This window comes from Galeopterus variegatus, unplaced genomic scaffold (assembly GCF_000696425.1).
Source record: "Galeopterus variegatus unplaced genomic scaffold, G_variegatus-3.0.2 Scaffold4529, whole genome shotgun sequence".
NCBI lineage: Eukaryota > Metazoa > Chordata > Mammalia > Dermoptera > Cynocephalidae > Galeopterus > Galeopterus variegatus.
In genome coordinates, this window is record NW_007730640.1 from 174,182 (window position 1) to 184,357 (window position 10,176).

The 10,176-nt window shown below is 38.6% G+C and overlaps 1 pseudogene; it reads right to left on the reverse strand.

The window, feature by feature from the left end:
- Positions 1 to 5,189: 5,189 nt before the first annotated feature.
- Positions 5,190 to 6,595, reverse strand: LOC103603274 (annotated as a pseudogene).
- Positions 6,596 to 10,176: the final 3,581 nt, after the last annotated feature.

Genomic DNA, 10,176 nt, shown 5'->3' on the forward strand with positions numbered 1-10,176 from the left:
GCAACACCGAGGGTTGCAATCCCGTTGCCGGTCCCCGGTACGGGTGCGACACCAAGGGTTGCGATCCTATTACCGGTCAGTGAAAAAGACAAAAAAAAAAGGGAAAAAAAAAACTGTTTGTTTTCGGGCTGAGCCCATGGCGCACTCGGGAGAGTGCGGCTCTGGGAGCGCAGTAGCGCTCCCGCCGCTGGGTCGGATCCTATATAGGGATGACTGGTGCGCTCACAGCACTCACTGGCTGAGCGCGGTGCGGCCGGTCTCAAAAAGGACAAAAAAAAAAAAACTGTTTGTTTTCCCTTCCCTCTGCCTTCTTATTTACATGGCTTGAGGTAATTAAAATTAGATATAAGTAGAATTGTAGCACATATAAGATGAAACTTTGAGTTTCTACTCCAATTTATGGTTCATTTAAATTTTTTAATTTAAAACTAAACTAAATGGAACATCTCCCATTCCACCCCCACCCCCACCACCAGTTAACATATCATTCCCTGGCCCTGTTTGGGTCTCATCAACTACCCAGCCATGGAGTGGAAAAATTATTCAAATCATCATGGCCACAGGGCCCTGCCAAAGATATAACATTAGATTCTTCAAAATGGGTAGATCATATGACCCAGCTATCCCACTGCTGGGAATATACCCAGAGGAATGGAAATCATCAAGTCAAAGGTATACCTCTTCCCCAATGTTCATTGCAGCGCTCTTTACAATAGCCAAGAGTTGGAACCAGCCCAAATGTCCATCATCAGATGAGTGGATACGGAAAATGTGGTATATCTACACAATGGAATACTACTCAGCTATAAAAACGAATGAAATACTGCCATTTGCAACAACATGGATGGACCTTGAGAGAATAATATTGAGTGAAACGAGTCAGACAGAGAAAAAGAAATACCACATGTTCTCACTCATCGGAGGGAGCTAAAAAACAAACAAAATAATTATCGACAAAATAAAAATTAAAAAAATAAAATAAAAAATAAAGAAAGACAAACTACCAAAACTGAATCAAGAGGAAATAAAAAATCTGAAAAGACCCATAAAAAAAAATGGGTAGATCATATCTTTATGAAGGAGAGACACATTTATATCTAAATACTTAAGCAGACTCTCTGAAAAGTCAGATTTGTTCCTCATTTTCCAAAAGTTCTCTTCAATAACTATGATGAGCTGAACTACATGACCTTAAGGCCTGATTTGAGGAGAAGGATCCCACCTTTCCTTCCTTCTTTCCTCTCACCCTGACTCCCCCTTACTTCCTTCCATTCTCCTCTTATTTTAGAAAATTCTAAAACTAATTTTAAAAGTTCGCGTTTCTGTCTGAGCAGCAATATGATTAGCTCCTCTTCAAAATTAAAAAGAGATAGGCTACTTACCCATGAAAAATCTCATCATGATCCATGGGCTGGCTGTGTCTAAGTTTATGTTAATCTGTTAAAATAAGGCTACCATGTTCACAAGTGATATCATAAAGGATATTAGCAGAAGTCATACTTTAACATCTATAACATATTGGGAGGATGTCGAAAGAATTTACAAATGATCTTTGAAAATACTTGTTTTCAACAAATCTGTCAGAACATATCTACCCTCATCAGTCCCCTTCTGCGCATCCACCTTGGTTTTGTAAAGAGTCAGATTCAAGCCTAGTGACCAAAGTGAGTGAGCTACTCACTCACTTTTTTTTTTTTTTGGTCATAAAAGAAGGAGGTGATAACACCAGTTTGCTTGCATTATTTGTAAACTAAGTCGGAGGCCCTTTCCAAAAGAAGAGTTCCCAAAATGCAGTAAGCTTGCCCAAGTCTCCAGTTTGAAGGAGCACACTGATTTGGATGTGTGTATATTGGGGTGCTTATTAAGCCAGGCCCATCACTTATTGGCCTTCTCTCCTCTTTAATATCCATTGATATAATTTAATTAAGAGGAAATATATTTCAACATAAGGCTGGTAGCCTTGGTTTTACCAACCTTTCCTGACTCCTGAGAGGTGGTAAAATTCTCCAAACAAGAGTTTAGCCTCAAAAAAACAATAAACACCCATTTCAGCACTGTGTTCTCTGATAAGATATTTATCCTTTATTATTTTTATGAACTTATAAGCAGCTCTGAAGGCATTCTCTTTAAATAAGCTTGATTTCATTTGTTAATTTTAATATAGCCTTTACGTCTGTACAGATTTCATTTGCCATTACATGAAATAGAAGAGAAAAAATTGCCCCGGAATACTTAGAATTGAGAAGGTCGACTTCATTTCCATTCCAAACCAAAGATTTGTTTCATGTCCTAGAAGGTGATGCTTGTGCTCAATAGTACAGCCCAAAGCAAGCACAAGTATTGGCTTCTCCTCTGCCCTGTCGCCTGATCTATAGCAGTAAATTTCCAGGGTTGCCATGCAATTACACACAACATGATCACTATCACAGCAGGCCCAACTAGATATGGATACACAACATGATCACTTACCCAGTAGGCACCGTTCAATATGGTTAGATAACATGATCTCTACACAGCAGGCCCTTTTCAATATGGATTCCTAACATGGCCGTGACTAATACACCAGGCAACTGGCATACATTTGAACCACAACCACCATCCCTGCAGGAACAGTTTGATGGGGACACAGCACATAATACCTAATGCCACTTATGCACTCAGGTGTTGACACCCTGCAGAAGGTCATTTAGCACAGCAGGTTCTGCCATAGAGAAATTTGACCTCAAACACCGTGGGAATAGTTAGATTTGGCCCAGCAGGTGAGATGAGATAGGATCTCCCAATGGGACTACTAACATGGCAGGCAAAATTTGAACTTTAGCCAAGTGCCAATAAGAAAAAGCCTAATGACGAACAAAAGATCTATAACTTAGAAAACATCATAACAAATGGACCTGAGGGAAATGACAAGGAGCACACTATCTTGTGTGCAGTGTGGATTTTCTTGCATCCACATTACCAATTCCTGTGGCAGAAGAGAATGCATTTGACATTGTTCTGCAACACTCATTAGAGCAGAATCCTTGATGGAGGGTGCCATGTCTCTGAGCTGCTTTGATGTGTGTAAAAATACCCCAACTTCTTTGTGTAAAGTAACAGTTATCAACCATTGTGTAGAATTAAAAAGAAAAGTCTTTTAGGCGAATAAATGGAATATTTTTTTTTGCCAGCTTTAAAGAAGCAAATGGATTGGCAAATTAGAAATAAAAATAACAAAATTTGAAATCAAACTAACAAAATGGGGAATAATTATCAAAATTATTTTATAAAAAAGCTTTTCATTTACTTTTAAATGTTGCTACTCCCATAGATTCCAATTTGGCTGATCTGGAATGTGGCCCATAAATATACATTTAACAAATCCGCAGGTAATCCTGCCTCAGAATAGTTTACACAGTGTCACCCATTGGTTCCTCTTTTCTTCCTTATCTTTTCATTTCTCTAATTTTCATCTTCCTCTTGCTTTCTCTAAGTCTCTTGTCTCCTTTCTTTCTTTGGCTCTATCCCCCTCCCTTGTTTTTTTTCTTTTTTCCTCTGGGTATGAGCAGGAAGATGCCAGAGGGAAGGGTGGCAACAGGGATGGGGAAGTTGGCTGGAGAGTCATGAGGAAAAGAGAAGAAAGAAAATCCTGCCAATCTCATAAGCCACAAGATGTGTTCCAAAACAGTACAAGTACTCACTGTATTCTCTGTACCCCTTTAATTGTAGCACACGGATCATGCAATCCAATTTTCTAGTTATGTTTAATAGAGGGAAGTCACCAGAGCCAAGAGAAGATGGGGGAGATTTGGATTAAGCCTGCAATTGTCCAAGTTTGGTTCAACCAATTAAAAGATGCTGCATTTAAAATACAGCAAACCTGAGATTGGAGCAACTATTATCTGAATTTCCCACAAATGGTCTTTGTAAATAATGAGGCTCCGGTATTAGCTCTCATGTCTTTCCTCTGCCCTCTATGCTGATATCTATTTACTGGCCATTTGCTTTTGCTTATTTCGGCCATGAATTGTTTTTTGTGAACATGAATGAAGCAAAACTAGTTTGGAGAATTATAGTTTAGGACTCAGAAGACCTGTATCCACATCTGGCCTTGGCATTAGCTAACCTTGTGGTCTTGGACAGGTTGTGCGACCTCTCCAGTCTCGTCCTCAACTGTTAAAGAGAGGGGGCTATCTGCATTGCTTGTTTTAGTTCTAAAATTACACAGAATAAAAAGAAGTCATATGACTCTTCTATAATACTTCAAGATAAACAGGGCCAGGTGTGGATCATAACAAAATTTTTAGCATCCAGAATAAGTGATTTTTGTCCTTAAAAAAAATTAGTACTAGGAATATCTTACGTGGAGTCAGAACTAAACAGCTGCAAAATTTCCTACTGTTTTTGGTAGACCGTAATCAAAGGTAGTCAGAATAGTGAAATATAAACTTAAAAAGAGGGTAGTGTTTTTTTTTCCAAACTGATGCAAAATATTTATTCCAAGTTAGTTATTTTGTGCAGTAGTTTTCCCCCTCAACAGACGTGTGATAACCACATCTTTTAAATTTGTAGATAATGTTATCAAAATAATCTTAACCTTTGAAATTTCACAAAAATTTATATTTTACAATCCACCCTGAATATCAAGACTGCAAGAGTAACACAACATATCCTATATCCAAATATTTTACAGCTGTACCCCAAAAGGAAAAAGAAAACCCCCCAAAAACACAGATACTTGGTTAAGAGCTAAAGTTACCTGAGAAGCCAAAAATAAAATAAAATATCCAAATTATTAGCATTAATTTAATACAATTATAACTTCGATAGTCACTTTGTCATTGACAGTGATTGCCTGAGCACAGGTGTGAGTGCCAAGTGCTTGTAGTAGCTGTTGCTGCAGACCAGTGTCTCCTCTTCTCTGCACTGCCAGCTTCCCACCTGTGCATCGCCCCATATATACTGTGTGTGTGCATATATATTTTAAAAATCTTTCCCACCACACAAACTTCTCTCTGTTAAGCAGGTAACAGGGAAGAACAACACAACAAAATCTAAACAAGCCAACGCTCTTTCTTTGGGATATTATTTCCCTTCTTCATGAAGTATTCAACAATTCAAGAAAAGGAAAAGAATGATTTCTTTTGTATATTCCCTAAACATTCAAGCTGAGTTTACTGGGTCAGATTTAACTGTGAGCATTTATATGCCTACTTCCAGGCAACATCATCTGGTGTTTCACACCTACTGGTTTCCATGTCTTGAGTCCTCAAATTCTGCTTTACAAGTGCTCCTCTGGAGGGGAAGCCTGGAACTTCGGCTTTGCAAGAAGCCATTCTTTCCAAAGCCATTTCTTTTCAGCTGCTCTGTCTTCATGTGGAACTCTTTGAACTCATCCTCTGTGATGGGAAGGCAATTCTTATCATTTTCAGGATATTCCGGCCATCCCATTGCTTTTAATAACCTGTGTTCTGCTTCCAGAGAGTGTAAGAGGACCATCCCTTCTACTACCAGGCGAGCAAGACCATTCTGATGACAGCCTTCCTCTCCATTTTCCTTTGGTTCAGGTGTGCTATTGTCCTCCAAATCCTCCAGCTTGTCACAGTCTCTGTTCTCTGAGAAGTCTCCATTGCCGTCATCCTTCAGTCTCAGGAAATCACTCTTCCTGTCGGTGGTTCGGCAAGTCTACTTGGTCAGATGAGAGGAGCCAATCTCAATTGGAGGGGTGCTGCTGGAGGGACTCTCTTTGGGAGGACTTAGCACTGTACCACTGGTTTGGTAACAGAAATTGGACTGGTAAAAGCAGACTCCTGGCTAGAGGAAATGGATCCTGATTTGGGTTCCATTCTGTTAGCTTTCCATGCATTGGGCTTGGAAGGAAGTGGTGCAGGCTTAGGAACCAGGTTCTTATAGATACTTGGAACCATGGTTGATGATTTGTTCCCATTTGCATGGTGAGATCCTGGTGAAGTGAATGCAGCAGAGAAGGCAGCAGCAGAATCCTCTTTGGAAAATTTTTGGTGACTAGCATCCTAGAAGGTTACTTGGTACTAGGTGGGTTTTCCCACACTCCAGAAGGGGTCCCAATAGGTCTGAATGGCTGATTGTTTTTGCCACCTTCTAGATTCAAAGAAGGAAAATCTTCCTCTTTAAACTGCAACTTTTCCACCTTATCTTCTTTCTTTTCTTCCCTAATCTCCATAGGTAGCTTTTTCTGAAAGGCACAGCCTTTCCAGTAGTGAAAGCTGCCATTCCAGTGGTGGTGGTTCCCTGTGCCACCTCTGCTACACTGGCTCATGCCATCATGACCTCGGGAAGAGCCATGCCAACCAGACAGGTTCCCTGTGATTCCAGCGTATGATCTCTTAGAGACACTAGAGTCCACAGAATCATGGCGGAACAGGGAAGGTTGGTGCCAGGAATCTCCTGTAGTTCGTAGGGGTCCATTGTTAAAAAAGCTATCAGAAGAATTATGTTGATGATGGCTTACTCCAAATCTACCTACTCCTTAGAGTAGGTGCTCTCTGTGTTTTTCAAAGGTGGCAGTAGGTGACTTAACTGACTGACTGCGGTGTTGAGAAGTTTAGCCAAGTAGGAACAAAGTCATGCTGTGCCACTTAGGTCAAGTGTCTCTTTTCAGCAAGGTGAGGCATCCAACCTCATGGCCAGGATTCCAGAGTATTACCTCTGTGGTCCTGTTTCCCAAACTGCTTGAGTCTGCCGGCTGGATCTCCTACAAGGTTTTCTTGTTAAAAGGGTGCTTAAGTAGGCTGGCCAACAGCACGCCTTATGATGAAGCACAAAGAAGCCAGGCTCTGTGTGGATCACTCTTTCAGTCCCCTCAAATGCTCATCTTAAACTATCTAGTTCCTGACATGTTTCCAAAAGGGGAAAGGGGAACATAAAAAGTATTTGTTACATTTTAAAAAGGGGTGAAGGGGAAAAAGCTATGTCTACATTCACCTCATTCAACTCCTTTGGGTTATGGCACTATGATGTTGCTTAAACAGGTAATACATGCACATTTGCACAGTGAGTGCAAACACTGTTCATAACAAGGTCATAGCTAGAAAGATAGGTGAGCTCACATGTGGATAAGTAATGACATCGAGGTGACAGACCCAAAATACAATGTTAAAGCACTATAAAAGATCTTCTAAGCAATCAACTCCAGTGGCAAAACATCCACATGACAAAGCCCTTAAAATACAAATCTCATTATTCTTACTCATACAACTGCTAAAAAGAGTGTGAAGATATGTATTTATATTTGTCTTAACCTTCAAAATCTAAGGACGTAAGAAATCTTGTTTAAAAAAAAAAATCAGACAAGAACTTGATATACTTTTCCCTCCGTGGAATAGCAGCTTTCAAGATGTGAAGATATGTATTTATATTTGTCTTAACCTTCAAAATCTAAGGACGTAAGAAATCTTGTTTAAAAAAAAAAAATCAGACAAGAACTTGATATACTTTTCCCTCCGTGGAATAGCAGCTTTCAAGACAAATTTCTTGGTATACAGCTCCTAAATGTATATTCTATTTCTTTGGTCTTTACTATTTATAAATTCAGAGCAAATTTAAAACAAGTAGAAGACAGGGATTTAAAGGGTAGTCAAGGAGAAAGATAGTTCCAAAATGAGGTATTCTTCTCTTCAGTTTTCTGTATTTCACTTGTTCTGCCTCTTCCCCAAAACTGACTTGAGCTACTGGAAGGTAATATGAAGAATTTTCTTCAGTAGAGAAGTCACTTATTATTTTGGATACATTTCCATCATTACTCAATCATTTAAAAGGTCACACGAATCTATCACTGTTTATATTACTAGCAAACTGGTTTCAGAGGAGCAAGCGTTTTCTGACTCCTTCCCACCTTGTGATCCTTCTTTCCTTCACATGTGTGCGTCATTGAGACCAGTCCCCTGAGGATAATGTTTTAAATTAACTACTGGTTTCTTAGATTTCCTTGTTATTAAGAATATGTCTTTTCAGGGCCGGCCCCATGGCTCACTCGGGAGAGTGCAGCGTTGGTAGCGCCGAGGCCACAGGTTCGGATCCTATATAGGAATGGCCAGTGTGCTCACTGGCTGAGCATGGTGTGGACCACACCGTGCCAAGGGTTGCGATCCCCTTACCGGTCAAAAAAAAAAAAAGAAGAAAAGAAAATGTCTTTTATCATGATTATCTTTTAAAGAAACTACCAGAAAGCTTTTTAGAAATTAATTCAAATGGGTTAAAACATTGGCTTATTATTACCACAACCCATATTTAGATGTCCCTTAAATAACATGAGGAAAAAATATTTTTAGTTTTTTATGCATGCTTATACAAAAAGATAAGATGTGATATAGAATTAACCATGCAAGGCTCTAAAGACAGAAAATCTTTTTTCTTTAGCACAAAGTATCAGCCTTTCTGGTAATATTCAACAGAAGGAAGGAAAAAAGAGGGGACAGGGAGGGAACTAACACTTATGAAACAACTTCATTACTAGGCACTGTACTATGCACATTTGATTCATTTAATAAATAATTTTTGAATACCTTCTATGCCTAAACTAGGAGGTGAGCATGGAATGAGATGAGCAAGAAAGACACAGCCTTTGCCCTCATTTAATCCAGTACCAATTTTTAAGTGCCCATTTTATTGACCTGTTTGCTTTGCACTAGTCTTCTTTGCATCTTCTTTGCACTTGTATTTTATTGCAATTCATGAAGTTTTTATGGTGGCTACCCAACAGGTATGGGGTGATATCTCATAGTCGTTTTGTTTTGCGTTTCCCTGATGATTAGTGATGTTGAGCATCACTAACTCTTCACAGAACATAAGCATAACTTTTTCTCATCTACCCTATACCTGTTATTTGTGGTAAATTAAGTGCTATTGAGTAGAGAGCTATTCAGGATCTATAAGGCAAGTATTACCTCCTTGTACTCAATAAGAATATTAGCCTCTATATACCCATACCGTGCAGCCAATCAGTAAAATTAACAACAGCCTGAAATTTCTTTGGATTTCATGGAGTTCTATATGGGGTTTTTGTTGTTGTTGTTTTTATTTTAAATTGTGGTGAAATGCACATAACATAAAATTTACCATTTTAACCATTTTTAAATGTAGAATTCAGTATCATTAAGCATGTGTGGTACAATAAACCTCCAGAACTTCTGCGTCTTGCAAAACCGAAACTCTGTACTCATCAAACCACTCCCATTTCCCCTTCCTCCTAAGCCCTCGCAAACACCATGCTACTTTTATTACTCTAGGTATCTCATAAAAGTGGAATTTTATAGTATGTTTCTTTTTGTGACTGGCTCACTTCACATAGCATAATATCCTCAAAGTTCATCCATGTTGTAGAATGTGTCAAAATTTTCTTCTTCTTTATGGATGAGTAATATTTCATTGTATGTATGTATCACATTTTGTTGATGCATTCATCTGTTGATGGACACTTGGGTTGTTTCCATCTCTTGGCTATTGTGAATAACGCTTCTATGAATATGGGTGTACAAATATCTCATTGGGACCCTACTTTCAATTTTTTGGATATATACCAGAAGTGAAATTTCTGGATTATACAGTAATTCTATTTAAAAGTTTTTGGTGAACTGCCATAATGTTTTCCATCGCAGGTGTACCACTTTACAGTCACACCAACTGTGCACAGGGTTCCAATTCCAATTTCTCTACATCCCTGCCAACATGTGTAATCTTATGTTTTGTTTGTTTGTTTGCTTGTTTATGGTGGCTACCCAACAGGCATGAAGTGATATCTCATAGTGGTTTTGTTTTACATTTCCATGATGATTAGTGATGTTGAGTATCTTTTTGTATGCTGGTTGGCCATTTGTATATCTCTTTTAGAGAAGTGTCTATTCAAGTCCCTTACCCATTTTTTAATTGTTTTTTATTGGTTGTTGAGTTGAATTCTATATTGTTTTTGTTTGAACATTTAATGTAACTAATACAATATAACCAAAAGAAAGATCAGAAAATGAAATTATGGATCATCCATTAAAAATTATAGAGAAGAAAGCCAAGGTATGAGTTGGAGATAAATTCCCAGTGTCTTGTCCCAATTTCCACACCCCACTGTATTATACACACTTTTTTTTTCCAGGTATCACAGCCAGGAAGGCATTGATATAATCAATGAGGATCTTTCTTTTCCAAACTATGAGATAGATATCCTCA